Source organism: Myotis daubentonii, chromosome 3, assembly GCF_963259705.1.
Source record: "Myotis daubentonii chromosome 3, mMyoDau2.1, whole genome shotgun sequence".
Lineage (NCBI taxonomy): Eukaryota > Metazoa > Chordata > Mammalia > Chiroptera > Vespertilionidae > Myotis > Myotis daubentonii.
The window spans coordinates 70,578,639-70,589,256 of record NC_081842.1 but is presented as its reverse complement, the minus strand read 5'-3'; the positions used below and the strand labels follow the sequence as shown (position 1 = coordinate 70,589,256).

The 10,618-nt window shown below is 37.1% G+C and overlaps 1 pseudogene; it reads left to right on the top strand.

Annotated features, from left to right (window-relative positions):
* The first annotated feature begins 739 nt into the window (after positions 1-739).
* On the top strand, positions 740-1,756 carry LOC132229616 (heterogeneous nuclear ribonucleoprotein D-like; annotated as a pseudogene).
* The last annotated feature ends 8,862 nt before the right edge of the window (positions 1,757-10,618 follow it).

The following is a 10,618-nucleotide window of genomic DNA, read 5'->3' as shown; positions in this document are numbered from 1 at the left end:
CATCAGTTTCTCATTTTATAGACAGAATAAAATCTCTTTGAACATCTTATGTATTTCAAAGATTTTCTTCTTCATTACCTTGTATTATTTTTGTTTGTTTGTTTAGGTTTGTTTTGATCTTTTATTTTGGAGATTTTTCTCAAGTGGTAAACATTGGCTTTCCATTTATATTTAAAAATGTGTCATTAGACTTTTGATCAGAACTGTTTACTTTAAACAAAAACCCTCTAGTTTTCGCCTGATGTTCTGAGAGTCCAGTAGTTCAGTATGTGGATTTATAAAAAATTCCCTGCTCATCAGTGCTATGAATCACCCACTTCTCCATGTGTCTGTTGTTCCCTATTAGGAGCCTTACTGGCTCTATTTTTCCAGAAGAAAAATTATATCCCATCCCTCACACAGCTTAGGTTCAGAATAAGTTGCCTGACTGCACCAGGCAGAAAAGGGAACCTGGAGGGAAAGCCTTCATGTCTCCACTTACTACAAGTGTAGATCTTTAAACGTTTCTCTGAGTTCACCCCAACTTTTCCATGTTTTAGTAAAGGTGATTGATTTCAAAGCCTGAGCTTCCAGGTGTTTTGTTAGATGAATTGGCTAGCTTCTTTTTTGGTTCCCTTTGACACTGATGTAGGCTTTAACTTCCTGTATTCTGTCTGATAAGTCAGTCACCACTTCTCCATCTCTTTCATCTCTCAAATATTTGTTGAAATAATTTCTTTCACTCTTCCACCACCATTTTAAATCCAGCTCCATAAAAACCTTTGCCACTGCTGCCACCACTGGGGCTGCCGTGACTCAGACTATACCCAGCACCCCACTGACAGCCCTGCCACCATGGAGGACATGAGCCAACACAGCAATATAGAGAACTCACATAGGAATCCAAGGTCAATGTGAGCAGGAATCATCAGGATGACAGTAAAATGTTTATTGGAGGCTTGAGCTGGGCTACAAGCAAGAAAGACCTGACTGAATATTTGTCTCGATTTGAGGAAGTTATAGATGCACAATTGAAATAGGCCCAATCACCAGATCAAAAAGATTTGGTTGGATTTGTGCTTTTCAAAGATGCTTCTAGTATTGATAAGGTTTTAGAACTTAAAGGACATAAACTGGATGGCAAATTGCTAGACCCCAAAAGCGCCAAAGCTTTAAAAGAAAAAGAACATCCCCACAAAAAAAAATGTGGGTTTTTTTTCTGGGTGGATTGAGCCCATATACTTCTGAAGAACAAATTAAATAATATTTTGGAGCTTTTGGAGCAATTGAAAATATTGAACTTCCCATGAGTACAAAAACAAATGAAAGAAGATATTTTTCTTCTTTCACATACACAAATGAAGATCCAGTAAAGAAATTGTTAGAAAGCACATATCAAATTGGTTCTGGGAAGTGAGAGATCAATGTTGCCCATCCAAAAGAAGTATATAGATATCAAGAGCAACAACAAAAAGGAGCAGAGGTAAGAGGTACTGCAACTGGTGGATGAAGTGGTACTAGGGGTCATGGCCTAGGTCAGAGCCAAAACTGAAAGCAAAGACTTATAGCTATTATTATTAAGGATATGGAATGACAGTAGTGTCACTGGTGTTTATCAAAACTTTAGTGGCTATGATGAGTATGATTTTCCTGGGTGTAACTATGTGAACTATGGATATGGACAGGGATATGCAGACTACAGTGACCAATACAGCATTTATTGCAAGGCATCTTGGGGGTGGGTGGCAATCACCAAAACAATTATCAGCCATCTTAAAGTAAGACATGGGAGAAAACAGGAGAAGACTGCTAACCTAACCAATCTTGCAGCACAACACTGAACATTGGTTTTCTATGAACCTAAGATGATTATTTTGTGAAAGATTTCCTAGTGTGAAAGACACAACTGTGTTCAACTGTATATAGCCACCAATTAGTTTTCTGTTTTACTTTTCTTTCCCTGTTTCTTTTTCCCCTCTATCATTCTCTATGTTATGGGTTACTAAAATGCTAATTTCTCAACTGTCATTCTAGTGTAATTTCAGAAGCATTAAAGGTAAAAATAATGTGGCAACTCTATATATAATCAAATAATCTCAATTTTTTCAAGTGATGACAAACTTTACAATGAAGACTTTTGGTGTCAACTATTAAAATAATGAAATAATAAACTCATCATTATGAAAGAGGTATAGTGTCTCTTTGACACTTAATAGAATGAGATTTAGAGGCTTTAATTAACTTGTCCAGAATATTATCCACTTAAGTGGTAGAGACATATTCAAATCCAGACCAGTCTGATTCTGAAGGCCACACTGTAACTATTAAACAAGACTTAGTACATCGAATAACTGACACATAAGTTTCTCAGTGATGAGACTTATTGGCAATATGAACCCACAAATATAGTATTCAGTGTTTTAGATGTTATTTCCAGAGTAAGTGCAGTATATAGGGTCATCCTTATATATAGCATCTAGAATAATTTAGAATTGACAGTAATAGGTAATATAATTAACATTGTAAACAATTATTTTGGTATGTATAATAATAACCCTACTCACAAAGACGTTCACATCCTAATCCCTAAAAACTGAGTGTGTTAGTTTACATAGCAAGATGAAATTGAATTTGCCAATCAGCTGATCCTGAGAAATCTGAATGAACCAAATGTAATCACATGGGTCTTTATAAGTGGAAGAGGGAGAGAGAAGAGAAAGGATCAGATGTATGTCAGCATGAGAAGGACTTACCTTAATGATGCTGGCTTTGAAAATGAAGGAATGGGACCATGAGCCAAAGAATGAGGGTAGTCTCTGGAAGCTGGAAAAGGCAAGCACACTGTTTCTCCTATAGAATCTCCAGAAGAAACGCAGTCCTAACAACCCTCTGAGTTTCCAAATGAGACTAATTTCAGATTTCTGATCGCCAGAACTATAAGATAATAATGATTTTTTTAAAGCCACTAAATTTACGGTAATGTGTTTACAACAGCTTCATCTAATCGGATATTAATTCCTTTTAGTGTATTCTTCATTTCAAATAGTATATTCTTCATTTTTGATTTGTTGTTTTTGTGTTTTCTATGTCCTTTTTTATGTTTACACAAAGAGATCTTTCTTTAAGTTCTCACTGGGTTCATCTATTCTTCACCTAAGTTCATTGAGCATTCTTATAATTATTGGTTTGAACCCTATATCTGATAGATTGCTTGCCTCCGTTTCGTTTAGTTGTTTTCTGGAGATTTCTTCTGTTCTTTCATTTGGGACATGTTTCTTTGTCTTCCCATTTTGGCTGCCTCACTGTGTTTGTTTCTATATAATAGATAGACCTGCTATGTTTCCCATTCTTGACAGGGTGGTCTTATGTAGTAGGTTTCCTGTGGGACCCATCGGTGCAGTCTTTCCAGTCACCTGAGCTAGGTGTCTAGCTCAGGAGTCTCCCTTATGAGGGTACATGAGCCCTCCTGTTGCAGTTGAGCCTTGATTGCTCCTGGCTTGCCAGTGGATAAAATTGACCCACAGGCAGGCTGACTTTGAGCATTGGCCAAAACTATGGTGTATAAGCTACCCCATGGAGTGGGATTTTCCCAGTGGGGTGCTTGCTTAGACTTCCCTTTGGGTGTGCTGCTTGTGGAGCAAATTGGGTGGTGCTCTAATGTGATCTGAAATTGGCTACCCAGTGTATTGGTGCTGGGGCCTCTTGGGAGAGAATTCAGGTGCAGGTCAATGTCAGAGGTAGCCTATGACCAGCTCAGGACTACCTGTGTGGTGGCCCACTCAGAATGTGGAGTCAGCAGAGGCACTCTGGTCCTCAGGGATAGCTTGTGTTTACAGCAGCAATCATAAATGAACACAATTATTAAAGAAAATAAATGTATATGTGGATTTGTGTGTGCAGGTATGTAGCTTACCAGAAGAAAAGATGGTGAATGCTTACTTGGGATAATTGGGCAAAAGGATGTATGTTATTAAATTAGTAATCCCCGAGGTGAAAGGCAGCTTGGGGAGAAAGGAGTAATTAGTGCTGCAACGGTGTCACTCACTGGTCAAGGATAGGAGTGAAGTCATTACATCTTGGACACATAGGACAGTGACTCTTCTTGCCCCAAGGAGTCTAAAATGCCCTAACTTTTCTACAGTATTCAGAGAGTATAGATAGAGCTTGTGACAGGACACCTGGGAGAGAGAGAACTGATGAACTCGGGGAAATAAGCCAATGCCAAACCTAGTGAAATGGGAGATTGAGGAGGAGGTGGTTTACTCTGCATAGAAGAGGAAAAAATCTCCATAGTATCACCTCATAAGCACTCTTCCTAAAATAGGCTCTTATCTATTTCAGGCCTCAGGGCTGGCAGCCAGGTGGGAGGCCATCCCAGGTAGCACCAGAGGAAAGTGAGACAGGAAAGTGAAGGAAGCCAATACTCCAATGAGAAGATGCTCACAATAGTGAAGCAGGGTTCAGTCCTGCTGGGGACCTCTGTGAGTCAGTACAGGACACACCTCTCAGTTGTCTCCTTTAGGAGTGAGTGGGCTGTCATATTTATTCACCAACTTCTCTTTGTCAAGGGTTCAGGGCTGCTTTCAGGATATCACTTTTGTGCCACCTCAGGACACCCTTATGCATGGGTTGAGCATTCCCTGGAAAGTAGGTAAAGCCCTCAGTGAAGAGCCACATGTACCTGAAGTAAGAAGCCCTCAACAGGTATGGGAATAGTAGATGCTAAGGATCTGTGTTCTGCTCTCCTACCAATCATAGCAGAGACAACATGACACGCATGGCACAAGAATCTGTGAGATATCTGGATTGCATGAACCAGATCTAGAAGAAAAATCAGGCTGGTCACAACAAAAACATTTTTTTTTCACATGCTGATTAATAGTCACTAATTTCTGGAGAAGATGGAATAGGAATTTGCATTAAAAAACTGCTCATGTAGACATTGGGGAGCATGCCTGTGTTAACTATATAGGAATCTAGATGTAGAGATATAGCTATGTGGACTCAAACTCAAGTATCACAGCCCATATTGTAGGTGCCTAAAGGAGAAAAACAAGATAAAAAGCACCAAGTGTACATCCCAGCAATGTTTATTGTGTTACGCATGTGTTCCACATTGCATTTTACTTTTCTTTTCTAAAAACACACACGCACAAAATCAAACCCCCAGTAGGCACTGTTTCCCAAAGTATGCAAATTATAGGTGCACAATATGTGTTGAGAATGCAGGTCAAGGAATTGTTTGTACCTGTCTTCCTTCCCTGAAGGTAGAGCAGTTGGGAGTATCATCTTAGTGCACTAAGAACTGCCATTTAAAGTAATAATAGTCTCAGTCTATACCAGTTCACAGCAGGCTTAACTAACTGTGGCAGATGCAATGGCTCAGAAATGAACAATGTAAAAATAAGTCAAAAAAACTAACATTTGGACATAACTTGTATAAAAAGACTATAGTCAATTATATAACAAGATCTGGGAAAATGCAGATGAAAAACTTTATGCATGTTATATTCACTGATCTCTTACGAAAGGAACATTAAAAAGAATAGTCAAAATAGGAGCTCTAGCTTTGGAACCAGATGAGGGTTCAAATTCTCTTATTCTTATGCTTATTAGCTTTGACCTAGACCAAATTAGTTGAGTCTCAATTATTTTACTTTTCATATTAAGACATAAAATTTCTTTATTGTAGACTTTAAATTGAATGTTCATCCTCATTTTTTCTATTCAGTCCTGGGCTTTCTCAGCATAAAAAGAGTATTTGCTTTATTGTGATCAAGTCCAAGATGGTTTACTGATGCTCCCTTGAGTTCTAGGCAGTTTACTAGCTACTGGTGATACCAAAAAGTGGAACATAGATTCTGTCTTTGAGGAATGCAAAATATGGTGGAAGTGGACATAATAAATCATCTTAGCACATTGTGGTCTGCTACAGTAGAAGTACACACAAAATATTAGAGATGCTCAGCTAATGGGATAGTTGATCTGCAAGGGAAATAGAAGGGAAAAGAGGAGGCCAAAGAAGGGAAATAGTATTTGAGCTGTGCCTTGAAGAATAAGATTCTTTAATTTAAAAGGGAAGAGAGAAGGAATACTCTAAGCAGAAAAACCACCTTAAGAATTGTGTTTAAAGTACCTTTATATGCAGCAGCCTAAACAACCTATGGGGAAAAGGGTTGTTAAAGCCTTTGGGAAGGTTACCTCCACAAACTATCCCCTGAAACACTGTATAGAAAGCAACACTTAATTTTCATAACTGTTATAATGATAACTTGCATGATCTTTTTTGCTTAATATCATTTTGAATTAATGTGTACTATTCAGATAGGTGCACCAATTCAGAAGCACAACTTCAAACAAGTTTAACCATCTAAAATTAGCCAGAGAACAGAAAATAGTGAAAAATTTGTAGAAAGCCTCTGAGCAAGGATAAAACTACTTCAGATTATATGGGCTTAATTTTAAATTTATTTTTAAATCATAGAAAATATATCAGCAATTGTCAATATATAAGGATTTAGAATAAAAAGTAGAAGTTGAGATTTTTGTCTGAGTATGACACACATTTTATGCCGTGCTTCCTCCTAAAATTCCAATAAAAGGACAATAAGGTGATTTTTTTTTAAAGTCATAAGTCCACAATGGCAAGGAAAACAATAGAGATGACAACATAGTAGATGTATAAAAGCAGACAGAAGAAAGTAGAACCTTAACTGGGTAGGAGTTAAAGACCATAGCAAAACAATTTGGGCCACATGGAGACATGAGGTATCTGAAGCTGCCAGTGCTAGAAGGACTAAAAAGCAGGAGGATTATTATTGGAAAGGCCATTAAAAAAAAAAAAAAAAAACAACCTCCATATTTCCTCCTTTAGACCAACTGTCAAGTACCCTGCTCCCTTCCTCTGAATAAAGGCCACCTCCGGAGAGGTGGAGTTAGATTCTGAGTGTAGGACTTGAGGCATGGAAATTTCAGAGTAGGGGGAGGAAGGTGTGAATGTGTAGTAGGAGGAGAATCCAAGGACTGCTGCATGTTGGTTTGTTTATTTTTAAGCCTTTAAGAATTGCTTGATTATTTTAACAACATAAATAACTTTGTAAAAAAAATTAAAAAGGAAGTCTTCTTGCTGAAGGACTTGTTGATTCAGACTCTCTCAGATCTTCGCATGGATTTATTTTATTATGAGTACATATGAATATTACAGTGTAATCAAATGTTACTTCAGTATTCTGGATAGAAGGGAAGAATTTGTATGATGAAGAAGAGATACACGAAGCATTTTTTCTCATTATTTTATTTACTAGATCTTTTAAAATCAAAATAAGCAAAATTCTATTTTACACACTATTCTGATTTCATGTGATGTGTTAGAATTGGAACTAGTGATTTTATTTTATTTTTATTTTTTAACTATGTTTTTATTTCAGAGAGAGAGAAAAAAATCAATGATGGGAGAAAATCATCAATTGGCTGCCTCCTGCACACCCCCAACTGGGGATCAAGTTGGCAATCAGGGCATGTGCCCTGATCTGTGACCTCCCCCTCAATAGGTCAAAGCTCAACAACTGAGCCATATAGGCTGGGCAGAACTAGAAACTTTAAAGGTTTCATCTTATCTCTGTTTCAACCTCCTGCGAATAATTCCATAACTTTTGCTTAGATTTTCTGTCACATGTTTATAAGATTTGCATCTTGTTCAGTGAAACACATAACATTGATATAGTGTCTAAAGTGAGCTGAGCCTTGAGCAGATCTTTCAGTGCAAACAGTGGCATCTTAACTTAGTGCCTCTGAGGCCTCATTTTCTTATTATCAAAGTGTTCCTTACTCCCAAGGTGAACTTGACATCTTGAAGGTATGACTAAAAATAATCTGATAATTTTCTTAATAGAATATTTTTACTTTTTGTTCTTTTCAAAGTATTCACCTGAGAAAATTAGATACTAAATAGCTCATCGTGTTATTTTAGAATTCTTCCTTTGAATTCCTTTTCCTGGGAATAGACCAAGATCATTTGACATTAAGTCCAGTGAATAAGGTAAGTAGGAAAGTTAATAAGTTCCATTTAGGGAAATGAAATTGAAGAGGTGAAAAAAAGAAATGCCACTGAGTTTTGTGTGTGACTGCTGAACAATTCTAGCTGCTGCATGTTTTTTCTCTGGGTGTCTATTTCAAAATAGATGATCTATTGTGTTCCTTACTCCCAAGGTGAACTTGACATATTGAAGGCATGACTAAAAATAATCTGATATTTTTCTTGAAAATTTTTACTGTTTGTAAAAATTGTCAGATAAAATAGGTAATGGACACACACTCTCACAACTTACACTTATTGGTCACATGAACTTTTTTTAAATTTTATTTATTGATTTGAGAGAGAGAGAGAGAGACAGAGAGAGAGAGAGAAGGAGAGATCGCTTTGTTGTTCCACTTATTTAAGCATCCATAAGTTGTTTCTTGTATGTGCCAAACAAGGATCAAACCTGCAACTTTGGTGTATTGGGATGATGCTCTAACCAACTGAGCTAGCCAGCCAGGGTCTGTTCAGATATATTTTGATTCAATGTTTTATTCTTTCTTTCTTTGTATGTGTAGCTGCATCCACAACAGCTTCATTTTTCTTAATTTGTCAACTCCCATGAGGTCATTATTCTGTAAACTTAGTGAAGTATCATAATCAATCAGGTAATTAAAATACTGTTTTGTTGTAGATGATGAATTTAATAAGGCAGAGAATGTGCCTGTTTTCGGGGACTGCCAGAGTTTGTAAAGGGTAGAAAGCAAAAAGCAACACATCTTCAGCCTTTGGGCACTAGCACAGTTAGAGTCCGGAGCATGAATCCAGGGAGTGGTGAGAGGGCAGGTTAGTTGAAGAGAGATTCATTAAATCATGGGATGTGAGCCTTTCAGATTGTTTAGACAAATTCCCTCATTTTTGGAGGAATAAACAGAGGCCCAGGAGGTATTTTCCTAATACAAAAGGAAGACCAGTATTCAAATTCCAGGATTTGGAGCTTAAGGGTTGCAGCCTTCTTTTATTTCTTTATGGTCTCTTTCCCTACTCCACGCTGCAGGCTATTTTTGAAGTAGTAGTTTGTCTTTTATGCTTTCTTGCTTAAAATCTCATTCCTCTTTTTCCTCCATCTTTTTTCTTCAAGTCTCTGGCTGAAAATTTCCCCTCACATTTCTTCCCTCTCAATTTGAAGTTCTTTTATATAAAAGGGGGAAGATTTTGAAAGTTTCTGATCTAAGCTGGCATAATGTTATGGGATGAAAAAAAAAGCTAAGAGGAATTTGCCTCCAACCTGTAACAGTAGAAATACTGTCAGTGACATTTCTAGCAACTTCTTTTTCTTTCTTTCTTTTTTTTGTTTGTTTGTTTGTTTGTTTGTTTTTTAGAGGTCTCCCTAGCTTCTTGGTAATAGAATTGTGCTAAAAATATTAAAAGGTAAATAATTAGTTCCTTTCTCCTCTACTATTAGGAGGATTTATTAATGCTATTTGGATCATGGTTTTTTTATTGTCTGATTAGAGTAATGAATGGAGAAGACAGCTGGAGGGAGTTTAGCAAACTTAATTTACATTCTGGGTCTACACCTAGACTTGGAAGAAAAGAAAAGGCCCAGATGACTGGAAGAAGGTAGCAAGAGAGAGGACATGGAGTAGTGAAACTAAGAAAGTTTGGAGGAATTTTGAGTCTGGGTGAGAAGAGTTTTAACAGCTGCTTAAAACCGGAGTAGAAATTCAGGGAGAGGCAGATATGGGGAGAAGGACTTTTAAGAATTTTTTTGGTGTGTGAATCATTAAATACAATTCTTCCTATTTTTGCTCTCCAAGAGACTTTAGTATAGCTTTCCAAGTCTTTGAGGAGCTAGATTTTTGTTTATTGGGTATAACACTATTTTAACATAGGTTTCAATGTTGGAGCTAGAAAATCCAGTTTCATTTGGAAAATAACAACTGTTTTTGCTGACTTCCCTTTTTCCCACAATGCCTACCCAAATTATTCACAATATGTATTAGTAGGAAAAATGGCTCTGTGGCAGGAACCAAAAGTATGAGATGGAGTGTAAATTTAATTAATGCTTATAAACAGCTGAGAGGAGGAAATGGTGACTAACATGCTAAGTGCTTTTATTGTCTTCTCTATTTTTGAAACATTATATAATGATGATTAACTGTGGCAAATGAAATCTGCAGTTGACTCTTTTTTTAAAAAATATGTTTTATTGATTTTTTTACAGAGAGGAAGGGAGAGGCATAGAGAGTGATAAACATGGATGAGAGAGAAACATCAATGAGTCGCCTCCTGCACACCCCCTACTGGGGATGTGCCCGCAACCAAGGTACATGCCCTTGACTAGAATTGAACCCGGGACCCTTCAGTCCGCAGGCTGACGCTCTATCCACTGAGCCAAACCAGTTAGGGCTGCAGTTGACTCTTGAACAGCATGAATTTGAACTGCATGGGGCCACTTTATTTTTTCAATAAATACTGTGAATGTATTTTCTCTTCCTTATGATTTTCTTAATATTTCTTTATCTTTATTGTAAGAATACAGTATATAATGCATATAACATATAAAATATGTGTTAACTGTTTATGTTATTGGTGAGGCTTACAGTCAATAATAGGCTA